This window comes from Scleropages formosus, chromosome 10 (assembly GCF_900964775.1).
Source record: "Scleropages formosus chromosome 10, fSclFor1.1, whole genome shotgun sequence".
NCBI classification, from domain to species: Eukaryota; Metazoa; Chordata; class Actinopteri; order Osteoglossiformes; family Osteoglossidae; genus Scleropages; species Scleropages formosus.
Genome location: NC_041815.1, coordinates 27,329,849 through 27,348,035, shown reverse-complemented (window position 1 = coordinate 27,348,035; position 18,187 = coordinate 27,329,849). Strand labels below are relative to the sequence as shown.

The window sequence follows — 18,187 nt, the reverse complement described above, 5'->3', positions numbered from 1 at the left end:
GAAACGGCAGGAGCGCGAATGGATGGTTTTGGGTCGGAGTCCCCAGAGACCGCAGCGTATTCCAGGAACGCGCCCAGCGCACCCACACGCAACGCTTATAGGAAGGCCGCCAACTTCCCTTTCCTGCTGTCACACCATAGCCAATTATAACCGTACAGAGATAAGCGTGTGGGGATCACTTCCCAAAACACACTTCTCGCGAAGACGTCCAGCGCTCCGCGGCTGCCGGAGCAAAGCCGCCACCCCCACATGTCAGGCGTAACAACCCCGTTCCTCATATTCCAAACCTCACCAGGCCTGGAGTTCGGGGCAGAATTTGCCACCAGGCACCGAGACCAAACCGACACACGCTACCCGACGACACAGTTTACATTTACCGTATATTAGCTTGTCCAAGGGTGGAAGATCTAACCACTGCGCCACCTGCTGGACGTTGCCAAGAAGCATTGTCCTCTCTCCTTGTCTCAAAGTCTTATGCAGCCAGAAGCTGCTCCCACTTCAACAACCGCACAAGAGACCCGCGCGCGTGCGCACCCACATATGCTCACACGCCCTCTTCCGCTTACCTGATGCCACCTTAAGATGGTTACTTCCTGGCACACTCCCCCAAGGTTAGGACGAGCAAGGCGTTGGGTGTGTTCAGCATCTGTAACAAAAGGGGAGGGGGCAGAGTGAGATGCGAGAGTGTGTGTGTGTGTGTGTGTGTGTGTGTGTGTGTGTGTGTGTGTGTGTGTGTGTGTGTGTGTGTGTGTGGGGACAGGAAGACAAGAGGAGCACAGGGCTGAGGATGTAGTCTGGTCAGCAGACATTCAACATCCACCACCACCCCCCCTGCAAGAACGCCGCACGTGCTCGCCGGTTCCGGTGTTGGATGAGAACAGGAAATCATGACCTGTCGCGGCCACGGATGCTTCTGGAAAAGCCTGATTCAGCAGTGGCCCTGCTAAGTGCTCAGTCTTTGCCACGAACGGGAATGTGTGTTCATCAGTATGCAGGATGCGACGAGCCAGATGCACCAGGATATGTCTGTGTGTGCGCTCATGTGCTCCTGTACGCCATCAACTACCGTACTGTACCCTCCATCTCCGCCGTCATATCATAATTAATATCAATCTGCATGACGAACTGCCCGGTGATGCACCAGCCGTGGCTCTGAACACATACATTAATGTAAAAGCAAGAGAATGTAAAATAATTACACTACAATAATCCTTGAGAGAAAATAAAAATTGTCTTGTAATATTATTAAAATTGTTGCCATGTTGGCATTAATACAGTTCTATTTATTACTATCATACTAACAGTGATTTTACTAGATTTTCCTTCCCTATTCTATTGGTCAGTTCTGAGAAAGTTACATGATTAAATAAATCTAAATTTAACATACATGGCCTGGAGCACTGCAATAGATCTGTATTATTATTATTATAGGAACTCAAGGTGAACATTTTCATTAGGTTTTTTATAGTATTTTTATTTGTGAATAATACCTCAATCCCGTAGCGAAGGGCTTTATCTCCAATAACGGACAATATGCTCAGCTCCATAAGTCAACATTTCAACATTAGATGTTCAATTTCTCTTCACGAACTGAAATCCCTACTGAGGTCGCGTCTTGTTCAAAACAAAATTTGAAAATCAAATACTTTTAACTGGAGTTCTGTGGGAGAGGGGGGTTGATGGCATGGTTTCTAGCGTCTTCCAGTGTACAGCACAATTGGGGAACCCTTCTCTAGGGCGGTTGGGATGCTCACTGCTGTTCCGTTGGGGGGTCTTGATTTAGGTCTCGAATTCTCATATGCAGTTCTGATTTTAAAGGAAAACTTTATTGAACTGTGGTCTGATAAAGGGGTGATATGAATAGCTCCACCTTGAGTGTCTACAATACATTCAAGTTCTGAACCTTAGCACCTTCAGGTTATTAAAACCATAGAACTATCGAATATATGATTATTGAGACACTATAAACCTGAAGTCGGTAATTTAATTCAAATGAGAATCAGTGAATCTCTGATGTGATTCAGCTCAATGGATGACTTGCTCCCTGCTCTGGAGTCCCTTTCCCTTGAGTTGAGACTGTGTGCTGAAGGTGGGCAGTGGGCGGAGCCAAGTGGGCGGAGTCCAGAATTACCTGTGACCTGGATGACCCAAGGTACCGGGGCATTCATTGGTTGCTGGCTGAATTGTCAGCCTCATTGTAGGTGGTGTTATCGCTCTCTCCTGACACACACACACGCACGCACACAGTGCGGGCATCTGGTAAAGAGCCAACACACAAAGCCACACACACAAGAGAAAAGCCTCCCCATCAATGATCCATCACCCTATTAACAGTCTGTGATAAGAGCTGGTTAATGTTTTAAACAACCAGCATGAGTGTGTACATGTGTGAGCTTTCTGCCACATCACTCTGGGTTCGAGAACAGACCTCACAATCAGCATCTTCAGTTTATAAGTGTCAGTGGGGATGAGCACATCTACATTTATCTATTTAGCTGATGCTTTTCTCCAAAGTGACTTAAAATACTGAGCTACTTACACTGATTTACCCATTTTTACAGCTGAGTAATTTTCACTGTATTTACTCAGGAAGACTGCAGAAGGAGTTGGGATTCTAGAGGAGGCACTTACCAGCACCCCACCTGCTGCCTCATACTATTGCAGACTGATTCCTTATCAGTGCTCCAGCTCAGAAAACACCTTGTTTTTGTGTCTTTACACACCTTGTAAAGACCTGGGACAGCAGGTGGCGCAGTGGCTAGAGCAGCTGCCTTTGGACTCAAAGGACAAGATCACACAGGCGTCTCTTGCAGCAGTACTCTTGATCAAGGTATGCGGAACTGATATAGTAAAACTTACCCAACTGTACGAATGGGTAAAAGTGTAAAAATAGCTCAGCGCTGTAAATCACTGGTGAAAGCATGTGACAAGCTAAATGTAATATACAATACTGTAGCACTTTGTGTGTGTGGGTCTTTTTCAAGCTCCTTCCTGCCTTCCTTTGCGCTGCCCGCTGTCCATATACGGTGCCGCACAGTACGACACGCCATCCCGTCGCGTCTCCGGGGGCACAATGCTCTCGTGTGTCGCGCACCTGCCTGGGAACTTCCACAGGTACAGTTCCCCATGTGCGGCACCAGTTCCCGCCGTGCCATTCATTCGCAGCTAAACAAACACGCAGGTGCGCCGAGCGTCCAACTATAGCCGCATTGTCTCAGGAAGCAGGAATGTTCCCCTCCGTGAGAAAACGGTACACGAGAGCCATTATCGCACAGGTACCTTTTTCCACACAATGCTCAGTTCACGGTGTAAAAGAGAAGCATACGCAGACAGAAGCATAAACAGAATCATAAAGGCACGTGTCTCTCCCCAGCAGCTTCCTATAGCTGCCCTGGTCAAGTTCAGGACTATGGGTTACAGTCTACCACAACGTCAAAGGATCTGCACAACAGGACCTAGAGGACCTGATCACTCCTTAACCCAAAAAACATGCTATGCTGATCCACATCTTCGTGGTCCGACACATAGGAAGCCCCTCCCCCCAAAAAAAAGGTGGGGAAATTATCTCCCCCTTTCCCTCAGAGCTGCTGAATCCCACTCAACATTCACAAAAGAGTCCCAAAACCTTCTTTTGGAGCCATCTCTCTCTTGATCACCTATCGGCCCCATATATTGAACTCCTTACAAGTTTTACATAGAACTACCTCTGTAAAGTATGCTGCTTAAACCGTGGTATTAGACTAAGCGACCGTACTTTGCGAATCACGTATCGGCATCTGTAGGCGAGATGCACTTTTGTTTACTCTGAGTCGGAGGCCACTTTGGAGAAAAGCATCTGCCAAATGAACAGAACTAAATGTAAAAGCAGTACAATGTGCGGCGCACATTTACCACACTCACTGCTAAGCGCTTCCTCGTGGCACGAGAAGAAACGGTAAGATGTGAAACACAACTTGGGCCATCTTCAAAGAATGGCTTAGAGAAATAAACTTCAGAGATGGCTATGCAGAGCTTGCACAGGACATATGGTAAAGCACTTCAGTGACGTACGTGTGTGTGTGTGTGTGTGTGTGTGTGTGTGTGTGTGTGTGTGTGTGTGTGTGTGTGTGTGGGAGAGAGAGAGAGAATGAGAGATTGTAGCTGAGGCTCTGGCCCCTACCGGGACATTCCTGCAAGCAAAGATGCATTATCTTGTTTACAAGGGCGTGACCCAGCAGAGCAGAGAAAACAGGGAGCAAACAAACAGTCTGGGCGACCGGTGACCTCAATGTTGGTTCTCGAGGAGCCGACGTGACGCTCGCGGCCGCTTGTAAAACTTCACAGTATGAATTATGAGATTATTATCCCTGAAGTATCCGATACAGCACACAGCACTGCTTCCCTGCTTGAGAGCACACCTTGGCCAACAAACTGTAGATCAACGATGACAGCGCAACGCAGTTTGAGACTGAGGTACCAGCGTGATGCACCGGCGCAAACTTTCACACATTATTACTTTTATTAGCCATTACTTGATGCCTTTGTCCAAGGTGGCTTACAGCGTTACATAATGATTTGATTGGGAATCAAACCAAACTACCTCAATCAACTGTCTTGATCACTGCCATGAAAGATCTGGAAGAGGTCTTCAAATGCGCTGATGGATCCACAAGAAAGGTCCACCAAAACTGTCGAAGGTAGTTTCTGTAATACAGTGTAGATATGAAAGCTCTACACTAAGAAAGCAGGACAGGAAAGCCATGGACTTGAGGACTTGACATGCGATTCTGAAAGAGGCTTTGAAGGACACCATTGATAGCCAGGAACACGGGTGGATGTTGGACCAAACCAGAACCGGGGCCAGAATTGCCACTGGAAGCACAAATGCTGAGACCGAGGATGGCATGCTTTGGAAACATCTTGAGAAGATTGGATTCTCTCCAAAAGACAGCGATGCTTGGAAAAACTGGAGGACAAAGAGGTAGAGGATGAGAAGCAACCAGATGGACGGACAATCGCAGCGGTAACGGACGCAACCCTTTTGACACTAAGGATATAAGCGCAGGACAGAACTTTCTAGAGGGACTCCGGTCACGACGAGTTGGCGTTGACCTCTCGGCAAATAACCACAACAGCCTTAATCAACGGTTCTGTAGGAGGGACTTTCAAACCCGGGTCCAACAGCTGATAAGAAATGACTCTGACAACTGTGCTTCCTGTTGGTCTTTGAGATCAACCCGTAGCAAGATGATTAGAGCAAGCAAAAGAACCCAGGTTCGAATAAAACTCCTATGACACGGTAAATATTATCCTGGTGTAAAACCGGGTAAATAGTTTTAAGTACCGGGGTGTTTTGCAAGTTGCTTTAGAGAAAGGTGCCACATAAATGATTGAAAAAAGATTTAAAAGATGATTTAGGGGCGGGGACTCCAACGGCCCCTCCCCGCACAGCCGGCAAAGCCTCGGAGGCGCGACTCGGAGGGGGTCGCCTTCGCTGCAACTCCGCACCTCAAACCGCATCGCGCTTCGCCAAGCTGAGCAGCGTCTCTCGATTTCCTCATCTTTCAAGAACTGCCGCATCACCGCGAGAGCGAAGGGCTAAATTAGGAACAAACCCTCATGCAGGAAGTGAACTGATCAGTTTCTGAAAGTGCAATTCACCCAAATCGATAAATAAAGAAATAAATGCAATGTGATCCATCTTAGGCAGTCGCAGTAGGAAAGATACAGTGAGGGTTTTTTTTTTTTTTTTTTTTTTTTTTTTTTAAAAACTTTAACACATCTGAACATCTCCCTAAAAATGGCCACCGAACGAAGGGGGGGGGGGGGTGACGGCGAAACGAACAAAACGGACTTGTTAGCAGGCGGAACAATGAGCACAATGCACAATGAGCACCAGGACTCGTCGCCGAGGCTGCGATGACGCACAGCTGGCCCGGCGCAGAGGCTGCTGCTGCGCCTCGGAGCGCGGAGGCTTGCGTAGACAGAGGCCTTTCGCTCGGCACCCGGGGCCGCGTCGGGACAGCCGGGCATTACCTCCCCCGCCTCGGTGCCTTACAGCCACGCGGCTCTATCGCTTTGTCATGCGGGTGCTGATCACCCCACACCCCCACACCCCCCGTCACACAGTCTCCTCCCAAATCTGATAACCTCTTTAGGAATTCGGACAACGCGCTCCGCTCCGGAATGGGAGAAGCTCCGCCTCGCTCCCTCCCCACCCCTGGCACCCACTTCCTGCGGCGGCTCGCCGATGTCCTGTGGCCTCCTGTTTACAATATTACGTCACGCACGCGCTGCTCCGCGCACGCCCTCGTTCAGGGTGACTTACAGTTTACGCGAGGCGGCTGCGGCGCCGGCGGTGGCCGACCTACCGAGACGCAGCAATAGCGCAGTTCGGGGCAGCGCTGCGGGCCGCGGGTCTGAATGCCCACATTATTTGCTTAACCCGGCACCAAAATAACACCATTTACCCCGCGCCTCTATTCCACGTTCGCCGCTGGGGGACTTTTTCGAATAATGAAAGCGAGCCCCTGCGGGCTGGGCTTTGGCCTGGAAAGAACCGGATTGTTTCAGGGTCTCGCCACCTACGGAGCTCCCCGCCGAGTTCACGGCTTTAACAAAAGGGCCCCGAGAGCCTCGTAGGTCTCCCTGGACAACACACCCTCCCCCAGAGGAGATCTCACACAGACACACACCCACTGCTTTCCTTATCAGTATGCAAACAAGCTGGAAAAACCGCGGCCCGGGGCCACGGCTTCCGCAGACCTGCTCGCACACTCACGCGCCCTTCTGTCCTCCAGCAAGTCGCGGGAGGACAGGTGAAGACGCAGGAGAGGTAAATACGGCTTCCTGCCCCGGCGGGGAGAGGGAGGGAGGGATCGTGGAAGAGACCGGAATCGGGATCTCGGGCTGTTCGAGAGCGAGCTCTCAATTCCGCTCCGCCGGCGTCCTGCTGGAGAGGAGAGCAACGAGCAGATGAGTGTCCAACAAGGACGAGCAAAAAGACAAACCTGGAGGGGCACAAGGACGGACTAGCAGATAGACCCCCTTGACTGAGGGGCGGCTCCGTCCTATATCCATTGCAACCTTTTCAGCCGTCAGGGCCTTTTCACCAAGTGCTGTACTCTTCTGGTTTAATTGCATTGCCCCCCCCCCGAACCCTTTACACACTTCCACAATCCAGGACTTGTCCTGCACCAGTGACAATATTAACTACATTTATTCATTTAGCTCACACTTTTCTCAAAAGCGACCTACAGGGTAAAGATACTTATTTTTTGACCCATTTACACAACTGGGCATTTTTTTTTTTTTTTTTTTTTTTTTTAAACTGGAGTAACTGAAGGCAAGGACCTTGATCAAGGGTGCTATAGCAGGAGGTGGGATTCGAACCAGTTACCTTGGAGCCCAGAGGCAGCAGCTGTAATCACTACACTTATTTGCTCTTCCTATTTATTCTGTAGGGTATTCTCTGTATTTTATATCTCAAGATATCTTGCATCACACTCTGGTGCAAAAATGTCATTTTGTGTTAATAAAAGCAAACTGCAAACACAGGATTAGGATGCGAATATTTATGCAGGAGCAAGCTGACGCAGGCGTTGTCTTCACCTGAGGATGGAACATCGGTCGCTTTCGGTCACAGCCTGCCAGCATCCTGCAGAGCCTGACGATCACCGCAAACCTCCACGCAGCCAGGGGTTTGTCCGCCTTTTCTCCGAGTACTCAAATACCCTCCGTAAGAATTACCTGCTCGCGAAACCGGAAGTAAAAACCAGCAGAAATACGTCGACGGTTCTACTGCAAATGTGCCATTTAACGAAGAACATCCTCCAGCCCAGAATAGTTCACTCTGGGGGGGGGTCCCCCCCTTCGGACCCCATATCACTCCCGCTTCCCTCGTCTCTCATCTCTTTGTCTCCGCTCAGCTCCAGTTGCCCCCCCATGCCTGTCGTCCAGCTTCAGGAATGCCAAGAATGTGCTTCGCTCTCCAAACGACTGACGACGACGACGTCAAGCGGGATCAAAGCCCACCCGACCGGCCCTGCCCCCCTCGCACACACTCTCGCTTGCAAGCCACCCAGGAGCTCGAGTGCTCTCTGGCTCTCTGTGTCCTGGAACAAAATGCTCGGTTCCCACCCCCCCCACCCAACAGGGAGTTTGAGACCCTAAGTGCCATTAACATGATGACATGGTCATTTCCACTTTGACTCCCAAGTCTTACCCACCAAGATGCTGAAAACAGGGCTGCTGCAGGACATTCAAGGAAGGCACTTCACCTGACAGCCTTCGAATCGAGAAAAATCTTCCACAGCTCTGCTGGAAAAGGGCGTGCGCTGCACAAATAAACGAAACCATCCGAGACAGGCGAGCCGGGCGCACCCTTTAAAATTCAACGGGACGCGCTCCGGACGGGCCCGGGAACAGCCGCGGGAGGCCCAAGCTCAGAGCGCAGAAAATGCAGCTCCAGTTACGTCTGCAAAACAAATAATTGACCTTTGTTTGTCCGCACTCGGAGAAAAACAAAAACTCCTTGCGGGCGGAACAGCGGGATCACCGCAGCGGGCGACACGTGGAGGCGTAACGCGCCACGCGGCTGTCGTGCCCAGCTCCCCAGGTCAGGGGTCAGGAGGTCGCCAGAGTGCTACCTCCAAACATGCCAACGGCTGACGCGATTCGGATGGACACGGACTCCTTCCCGCTTCGTTTCACTCCTGAGCCGAATGATCTCGGAATCTGTGGAATGCCAAGCAGATCATCGCGGTCCTGCCCAAGCAGCTATGGAACATCCTCCCTATCCTCTGTCTACCGAGATACCAGAACCGTCATGGTACCCTCCTCCTATCAGCTGTACCTCCTCACGTACACTCCGTTTTCACTGACATTTCTAAACTGCGCAGCAAACATGCGATCTTTATCCAAACCGTACTGTTATATCTCAAAATTAAAACAAAAAAAAAAAATTAGCCGCTCAAGTTCTTTTCAGTCAGACTCCATAAGGGCGACAAAACAATTTAAGTAGGGGGCTGTGGCGGCACGGCAGGTTCAGCCGGTGCCCACTGTGTGCTGGGTCTGGGGTTCGAGTCCTGCGTGGGCTGCCTTTCGATGGACTGGCGTCCCGTCCTGGGTGTGTCCTCTCCCCCCTGGGCTGCCGGGTTAGGCTCTGGCTCGCCGCGACCCCGCTCGGAACAAGCGGTTGTTGACAACGGATGGACGGACAAAGAATTTAAGCAGCTAAAGTAAAAGTGGCTGAAATAAAAATTTAAGTGACAAAAGCTGACAAAAACAAAGGCAACAAAAAAAAAAAAAAAAAAAAAAAAAAAAGAGGAAATAGTCGACTAAAATCAAAAAAGGCGACTAAAATCAAAACAGTCGCACACCTGATTTTAAAATGCACAGATATAGCATAACGTTAAGAAGTGAAGAAACCGACTCGGTTTATCAAAAGGACTTGGACAACATCAAGCACACTTTTGGCTTCCAAGGACCACCCTGACAGACCTCTTTACTACCTTGCTTAACAGCTTGTTGGATCCCTTTACACATTACCTCATCTTATCCCATCTTGATGTGTTACTTTCATCCCCACATGTACCCAGGCAAGAAGATTGCTTCATTACTACCAGAGTCACTCGACAAGATAAATGTACATGCAGCTGGGAACTGATGGGAGTGCAGGAATGCAAGCGTGCTGCAGTTTTCCAGGAACTTCAGCCTGCGTTTGTTGCATTTACATTTCAATTAATGCATCGCTGAATGAGATGGCTGGGAGTCATTATCCACTTAATGACTTAAATGGGGACTTTTAAAGGCTAAGGCTGATCTAAAAGCAGCCACACCCACCCTGGATGCGGGCATGGGAAAGCTCAGGGATCGACTCCCAACGGAACAAGTGCCGCGGTGACTGAGGCATGCTGGGAAAAAGGGGACCCAGGGACATTTTGTACGGCAGATCCCGGTGTGATGAACGGAGTGATTCTGACCCACCAGGACCCGCGTGGATGGCTGACGAGGTCCCATTGCATATGGGTGGGGGTGAGGGGAGCAGCTATGCTGATAGACAGGCAAATGATTTGACCCACATCCCTACCGCGCATCGGTCCTGTATGAGACATCAAGCGGAAGGAGGGACGAGCAGATGAAGCGCTAATGTTCCTCGCAGGAAACCGAGCTAAAAGCCTTCGGCTGCGATTGATCGGACCGCCTGGCTGGGCTGCGTCGCACACCGGGGGTCCTAAGGATACCCTGCACGGTGGAGCTGCGGGTCCGCAGAGGAGAGGAGCGCCGCCCACGGAGATGCGAGGTGTCATCAGAGAAGTTCCACAGGATCAAAGGTCTCCGAGCCCACCTTCGAGACCTTCCGCGTGGAATTCCAGCTGAGGAGTTCCCAGGGTCGGAGGTCCCGTCTTGTTAAAATCCACGATTTACCCTCAAAAAAAAAACAACACTGGAGATGTCAGGAAGCGGAAGCGCTCGAGTTTTCTTTCAATGAAAGCTGGAGATCCATCAACGGGAGCAAAAGGCCAGTCCCCCTTCCACTTCAGTGCTCCTTTTCAGGACCCAACAGGATCACATGACGACAGAGAGTAGCAAACAAACACATTAAGCGATGCTATTCTCTGCGCGTAAGCGCCCGGCGCTGCCCGCAGGGGATTCTGGCCGGCGTAAACAAGGGACGCACTTCACGCCGTGAGCCGCCGCGAACGCTAGAGAGTCCAAAACAAATGCAGCAAATAAATCCCGGGGCCACGCAAACACAGCAGCGGCATTCTGGGGGCCGAAGCACTAACGCAGACGCCACGCGGGAAGTCGAAGAGAAACGGTAACTAAGAGCAAAGTTTTGAAGAGGAACCAGATAATAAAGTACATTTTTATATGAGGAACGGTCCCCACAACCTCCCGTGTCCAGATATAGTCTCCGGAGTCAACTCATCTGTAGAACCCGTAGAAGACGCCCTATCTATAGAGGCAATTGTTAGAACGACCTTCAAGATCCAGAGCTGACCAGCCCTGGAGCACAAAGGTCTATGGGGGGTGGGGGGCAGCCAGGGCATTAATAAGTCACCTTCTCCTGCATTACAGAACAAAGGTCCCGCTTCCTGCTGGGCAGGGTAGGGCCGGGATGGGGGAGGGGCACGGTGACACTTCCGCACAACTGCATAGGGGCCAAAGTCCCACTCTAATGTAAACTTACTGCCTTCACACCAACAAGTGAACAATCGAGCAAAAAAAAAAAAATATCCCATTCCGCATCGTGAGCCTTGTAGGATGATGCTTCCCACACGAACGGTTATGCATCTCGCACTAGGCACGAAGGCCTTCGTTTCGCTGCAGGAGCAGCTGAAGAACATGGAAACTTTGCTCCTCTCTTGCATAACATGGAGAAATGGCCCATCTTTCTCCTCGTGTGGGATGGACGGATTTCTCCTCGTCCGTTACGGACCCCTGCCTCGGGATGCCTTACTGCGCCACGCCGGCGTGTACAAAGAGCCCAGTCATGAGCAACAATGACCGCCCTCCTATTCAAGCCACGGCAGTAGGGACTTTATGGGATCGTAAAGCGTACCACCGCTCTCCTACTGCAGCCAGACATCCTCATCGCTCCGAGGGCAGATGGGGCCACCAAGTCCAGCCGAACCGACCAAGCACGACCTCTCTTGCACCCGAGCCAACATGGTCCACGTCCCATCCATCCCGAACATACTCAACTGAAGCCTCCTGCCGTTCGGCTCCATCGTGTTCCGGGAGAACGGGAGAGGCGGAGAAAGACGGCAAGAATCCTTCGTTTCAGAGCACGTCGGATCCGACCCCCATCCTAACAACAAGGTAACGGAACAAGAGGGACCGGGTGTGACTTCTCAACTAGCCCCGAAGGCTGTCGATCTGGGTTTCTACACGCTCCCCCGGAGCTGGCCTCTTCTCCCTGCTCGTCCTCACACATCAGGCCTCACGAGGAGATAATGATGCACAAACAGGAAGTGCGCGTGCTGCGATGGGATCGGCGTTTGCAGAACCGCGGCCGATCGCCACGCAAGCTCGGGTCTGCGATCGCCGACACGTGCCCGACAGACTTCGCAGCCCAGAGAGAGGGCGCCCGAAAGGCTGCGCGGCGCATGTGGGCGGACATCGGAGCACTCCTACACGAGCCGCGTCAATAAACGGTGCAAGAAGACACCGGCAACGCGCTACGATCCACCGGCAACGACCTCGTATGGTCTGCCATCGATACGCCGGATTCTTCCACGCAAGGCGAGGTGAAACCACACACACTTTTTTCAAGTGCTTGTGAGGGGAAATGAAATTGAGCAAGACGAGAGGAGGAGAATGTGAGCGATGAGGAAGGGGAAGGAGAGAGGCGCACGTGCGTGGTGCGGCCACCCGACGCAGTGCAGAGCACGCAGGCCGCTGGAAAGCGAGTCCTAGAGACGCCAGCGTGACCGTGGCGAGAAGGTGAGAGCGACGTCTCGGGTGACACAAAGATGCTGCACCTCCGGGCTACGGCTCAGACGACGAGACGCGGGCCCCTCCGTCTTTCCCACCTTCTCTCTCCGACTTTCGTGCCTCGAATTCTGCGACAGGTCCGGTCTTGCCGCTCCAGGTTCCGGAGCATTCCGTCAGGCGGTTTGTCTCGGGGGGCCTCGCTCTCGGGGCCCGGCCGCGCCTCGCCGCTTCCCGTTTCTGCAGCGCCTGCCGACGGCCCGGTCTCCGTGCCGATCCCCTCGCCGCCACAGCGATGTTGCGCTAAGCGGGGCCAGCTGGCCAACCAGCCAGTGGATGGGTGTGGAGGGGGGTGCGGTGCGATCGCTCTGCCCCTTCGTAACAGGAAGTACAGACGGACAGCAGAAGAGGAACCAACCGCTAAATCTGAGTGTTTCTGTAGAACCAGCCTATTCCCCAGCTAGGGAGGTGTTTCTGGTAGCGTAGCGGTCAGAGGACCAGAAGGTTGCTGGTTCAAATCTCACGTACTCCTCTAGTACCCTTGACCAAGGCACTTACCCTAAAGTGCTCCAGTAAAATTACCCAGCTGTGTAAATGGGTAAATAACACTGAGTTTAAAGCGTGGAACTTTTGTTACCTTCCTAACAGACTGAGTCACATTCACAGTACTTTAAAAAAATAAAAAAAAAAAGTGCAGTCGGGTTAAAAATTAATTGTTCAGTTCTGAAGTGTTTTTACACCTGTCAAAACAAAGCGCATCACGGACGATCGAGGGCGTACAAGGCGCAGCGGACAGACGGAGTCGCCTGGGTGGGCGTTGCCGCGCTCGAACAGGTGAGCGAACCGGGGGGGGGGGGGGGGGGTTCGTCGCTGCTCCAACGGAAGTTTCCAGCACTGCCGCACAGCCAGGATTAGTCAGACGTGAGTGTGTGGACTGTTGGCACAAAGGCGTCGGAGCAGAGCTTTACTCACAAGCCCCTGCTCTCCAAACACTCGTCAGCACTTCCCATCCTGCATCAGCATGAGTCAGCCCCACCCCCCACCCCAGAACACCACTTCTAGCAACCTCCCTCTCCGCTCACAGGTTCACCTGCTGAAAGCAGCAGGTGTCTCATGGGCGCCACCGCACCCCAGTCGTCACTAAGCACACAGCTGGGGTTCGGGGGGGGGCGCCTTGTTAATAAATGCATCAGTCCCCCTCCCCCCATTTTGCTGCAGAAGGGAATCAAAACGGTCACTGATCGCTCCACACACCCAAACATAGGTAGCAGTCACAGCTGGAAGATCCAGGCTTCCTGCGCAGACACACACATTGCAGGCCGTCACGGGCGGAGGGGTGGGGATGGGGACCAGAGAAGCGAGGATAGGGTCAGCACGGGGCCGCGGCTAAAACGGAAGCAAGACAAAGGATGTGGTGAAGCAATTGACTCTGCACTCCTCCTCACGCAAACACAGGTAGTCGAGCAGTAGGTCCCACCGTGGGATTCGACAAAGTGCTCCAACTGGCGTCCCAGCCTCCGAACGTCCCCCCCCTTCCCTCTCTCTCTCCCCGCCTGCCTGCCCCCGGAAGGTCAGAACACACCCCAGGGAGATCCACGGCACACAGCCCCTCGTGATACCCTGTTCTCATGGTTCGAAGGCACTGTGCGCGGAAACAAAAACAGGCGAAACCTCGACCGCTCTTGACCACAATCCTCGTTCACGGCCGCCGATCAGCTCGCCCAGAGTGCCGCACTTCAGAGTCAAACCTGACTTTTTTTAAAAAAAAAAATAAAACGAATAAATAAAGAGACACGGGGAACTTTTCGCAATGGGGAGCATTACCGAGCCCCAGGAAGCTGACCGCGAAGGGAGCAGCACCAGCTGCGTGAAGAGATGGAGAGAAGACAGAGCCAAAAACAGAACCGCGCCCTCTGGTACGGAGGGGAAACGGGGCCTATTATTTCAGAAACTCTTTCATTCTGCTTAGAAAGCAGCCATTCGGGGAAGCGAAAGAGTCGCTCGGCACGTGGGCCACCTGCTCCGGGCCTTAGTTTCATCAAGGCGTCGTAGCTGGACGAACCTTCGACCTCAAAACCGCCCTTAACCATTTGCGCTCAATAATATGTCATGTTAATATCCGTTGTTCTCCAAAGCAACTGATAACGGTAAACTACCTACAATGATTTACCCGTTTCTCCCGCTGGGTAACTTTACTGGGGCAACTCGGGGTAAGCAGCGTGCTCGAGGGTACCGCAGCGGGAGGTGGGGTTCGAACCCGTGACCCCTGAATCCAAAGGAGGCCGCTCTAACCGCTACCCCACCTGCTGGCAGAAAACCAAAAACAACCTCTGTGCCGTTCTTAATAGAAATATCAATAACAACAACAACGGTAATGTCATATCACAGCGAACGGAGCTCCACCTTTTATTTGGGATGCAGAGGAACGCCCCCATAAAACACATCTGTATGTGTGCGCGCTCTCTTTTTTTTTTTTCTCTTTCTTTTTAGTGCGAGAAGCGAAACTAAAAATACTTTCTTCTCCAAAAACACAAAAGCCTTCACATGGCCAGAGAATCGGGCCTTTCAGAGACCCCTTCGCTCCAACCCCCTGACCTCTCCCCATACCCTACGAGTAAATATTGAGATATCGGGAGTGCTGCACATCATCACCCCCCTCCCCAACCCCGGCATCCTCCCGGCTACTTTGTGAGATCGGTCATCTGACCGTTGACATCATTCAGGCTATTTCAGTGCATCTGCCGTGTACACACACACACTGCAGTTCCACTGACTTAGTGTCACATGCTGCCTGGTCACAGACTCCGATTCACAAAACCGATGCTTCAGCCCCCCCTCACCACTCCCCCCTCTTTATTTTTCCCTGTATTAGAGCGCAATTCCTCACTCCCACCACCAGGAGGGCAGAGTTCACAAGGTTTTACAAATAAACTCACCACTTCTGGGAACCTGAAAACAGCTCCTCGGGGTGATGGGACCATCCGAAGTGACGGGAATGGACGTGGCAGTACTTTTAATTGACCTGCACTGAGCCTATTACCATATTTACCACGTGTGAACCACTGGTTAACCACAGGGTCACATGCTGATGGGGGGGATACACGCTGTGCGCTCCGCATATATCACAAACACACATAACCTCTGGCTGTTTGCGTTTTTTTTATTTTATTTTTTAAATAAATGGGTGTCAGCTTGCCGACTGACCTGGGAGCAGCGTGGAAAGCGGCGGAGGAGGCGGCGCGAGGGATGAGGAGCCGCGCGTGGACGTGCACAGACAAGCAGAGGAGAAGGTTTCGCACACATTGGGAGTGAAAACGGCAGCACCGGAGCGATGGGCGTGCGGCCTCTTACCTCCCCGCTCTTTCCAATCCGCACTATTTCAGCACAGCGACACTAATCGTCAAGGCGAAAATATGGTTTTCCACTCAACTGCGAGCAATTAAGTGTGTCCTGCTTTATCAACAGTCCAGTCCTCTGGCACAGAATGCCCACGGGGGGGGCAAACGTGGAGGCGGTTAAGAGGCGCTCCGGCGATGTGCACATTACCGACAGCCAGAATCACGACCAGATGACACCAGAGAAAGAAAATAATAAATCAGGGTAAACGAGGACCTCTCGGCGGAGAGCCGGCGCACACACTCCGACATACCGGCAAAGCAAAGCAGCAGGGAGGGTGCGCGAGCATCCGCTGCCATGTCTGGCCAGGGAGATCCCTAAACACCTGTTGTAGAGTCCCGCATCCGACGACTGCATCTGCATCATGTGTTTGACACTAGGAGAGGCGGTGAAAACACACACAAACACGCTCACACACACAGGCGCAAACGCTTGCACAGACTGTGTGACAAATGGGTTTAGTTTAAATATAAACCACCGGGGTGTGTCAATACACTGCGGCCTATTTCCCCCCGTCCAACCTAAATGGGATTTAAAAGCAGTGGTGGTGGCGGCGGCATGCTGTCACACAACGCGGGGGGGGGGGGGGATTGTATGAAATGCCTGCGTGTAAAAGTTGGACCAGGACAGAGAGAAAGAAGACAGACATTGTCAGGGGTGCAGCTGTATGGAAGGCCAGAGAACAGGACACTGCTACATCCCCCCCCCCCAGCCCTAAAACTTCTGAAATCCTTAATTCCAGACCCCAGACCCCTTTAACAATGTGGTGAAAGCCAACAGGACCCCTCCCAGGAAAGTGTCCATAATTCATGAGAGGAAATACTGCAATCGATTAATTTCAAATCATCTCGATCCCCTTCCTCTGGAATTATGTCACAATTATTAAGATCATATTCTGATGTTTTATACTAACTCTTGTTTCCTGACTCCTTCTGCCAAGAAAGCAAGGGAGCTATTTACAGCCCCCCAAACCCATCCATCCACAGACCCTCAGGGGCCTTTGGACCCCCGAATCCCTGGACTGCGGTTAAAAAAAAAAAAAATAAAAAAATAAAGGAAAAAAAATAAATTCCTTCTGCAAAAACCCAAATCAACTGCTAGTCCGACTTATTCCACACAACAGAACAGAGCAAAGTGCGACTCTTACAGTAATATTTCTGTACCTGCGTCACGCGGCAAACTGATCGCCACCAAAACAACAGGAATCCAAGGCATCGTAAAACGAAAGGAAACAAAGTAAACAGGGTAAATCACGTCGGCGCGCCGATCCTTCCCACGGTTCCTTATTTCGAAGCGTTTTTTTTGGAGCCACAGTTGGTTCACACACGTGCCAGTCAAACACACGGAGGATATGTCCACACAGTCACGGTGTATCTAACACACACACGAGAATGACACGGAACACACCCACAACGCATCAAAAGCCGGTGTATAACACACACACACAGTGTATCAACTCTAGAACAACTAACCAGGTATTAGGGACTAAAATACTATCATAAGTATATTGAAAGGAATTATACACTCATCGTGGGGGACATGCCCCCCCACACCCCCATCACGCCAGTATGTATCAAACACAGTGACTGTTCACGAACACAGTGTATCAAACACGCTGTGCTGAAAACACAATGTATCAAACGGCCACCACGAGCGTTCAAACACACAGCCTGAGAGTACAAAGTATAACCACGTAAGAAACACACGCGGCAGGGGTCAACAACACCGTCCGTGAACACATCGGGACACACACACACACACACACACACACACACACACTGGGGTTTTGCTCACCTTTCCAAGTTCACTCGGACCTTCGGATGTCGCGGAACGAAGTTTCTCCCTCGTTTCTCTCCGCTCGCTCCTCCGAACCCCCCGGAACCGAACCGAACCGGCCTGTTTTGCGGAGTTCGATCGCCTTCAGCAGCAGTCCGCGGATCGCATGCTACGCGCTCGTACACACGCACTCAGTGGCACGCGCGCTCCGCGTTGCAGGTGGGCGCCGCAGCCGCGTTCACGACTGATCGGAAGGTGGACGCGCACGGCGGAGTGTTACTCACCCAGGCTCGTTCGGCCTCCCCCCCCTCTCTTTTTCTCTCTCCCTCTCTCTCTCTCTCTCTCTCTCCCTCTCTAACGCCCTCCCCCTCTCCGCGCGAACCCTCCCCCTCACCCTCTCTCTCCCTCTCTCTCCCTCCCTCTGTCTCTCACACACTGACACACTGCAGAGTCCGCGGTGCTGTGATTTCACCCGGAAACACAAACTTTGTAATCCTCCTTTAAACCCCCAAAAAAAACACGACACCAAGGGACGGTTCTTCTTTCTAATACTGTAACATTTAAGAGTCGATACAACATTCCAGCGTTGCTGATCTCG

At 51.8% G+C, this 18,187-nt stretch overlaps 1 protein-coding gene across 2 annotated transcripts in view; it reads right to left on the bottom strand.

Moving 5' to 3' along the window:
* pik3cb (phosphatidylinositol-4,5-bisphosphate 3-kinase, catalytic subunit beta) overlaps positions 1 to 17,863 on the bottom strand; it is a 56,496-nt gene extending 38,633 nt beyond the window's left edge. Inside the window, exons 1-2 of one of the 2 annotated variants that reach the window (XM_029255425.1) lie at positions 17,608 to 17,863; positions 567 to 646 (exon numbers count right to left, since the gene is read on the bottom strand). The gene's annotated coding sequence lies outside the window, so the exon portion shown is untranslated. Of the gene's footprint in view, positions 1 to 566; positions 647 to 17,607 lie in introns of those variants that run through there. The other variant, XM_029255426.1, reaches the window with a different exon arrangement.
* Positions 17,864 to 18,187: the final 324 nt, after the last annotated feature.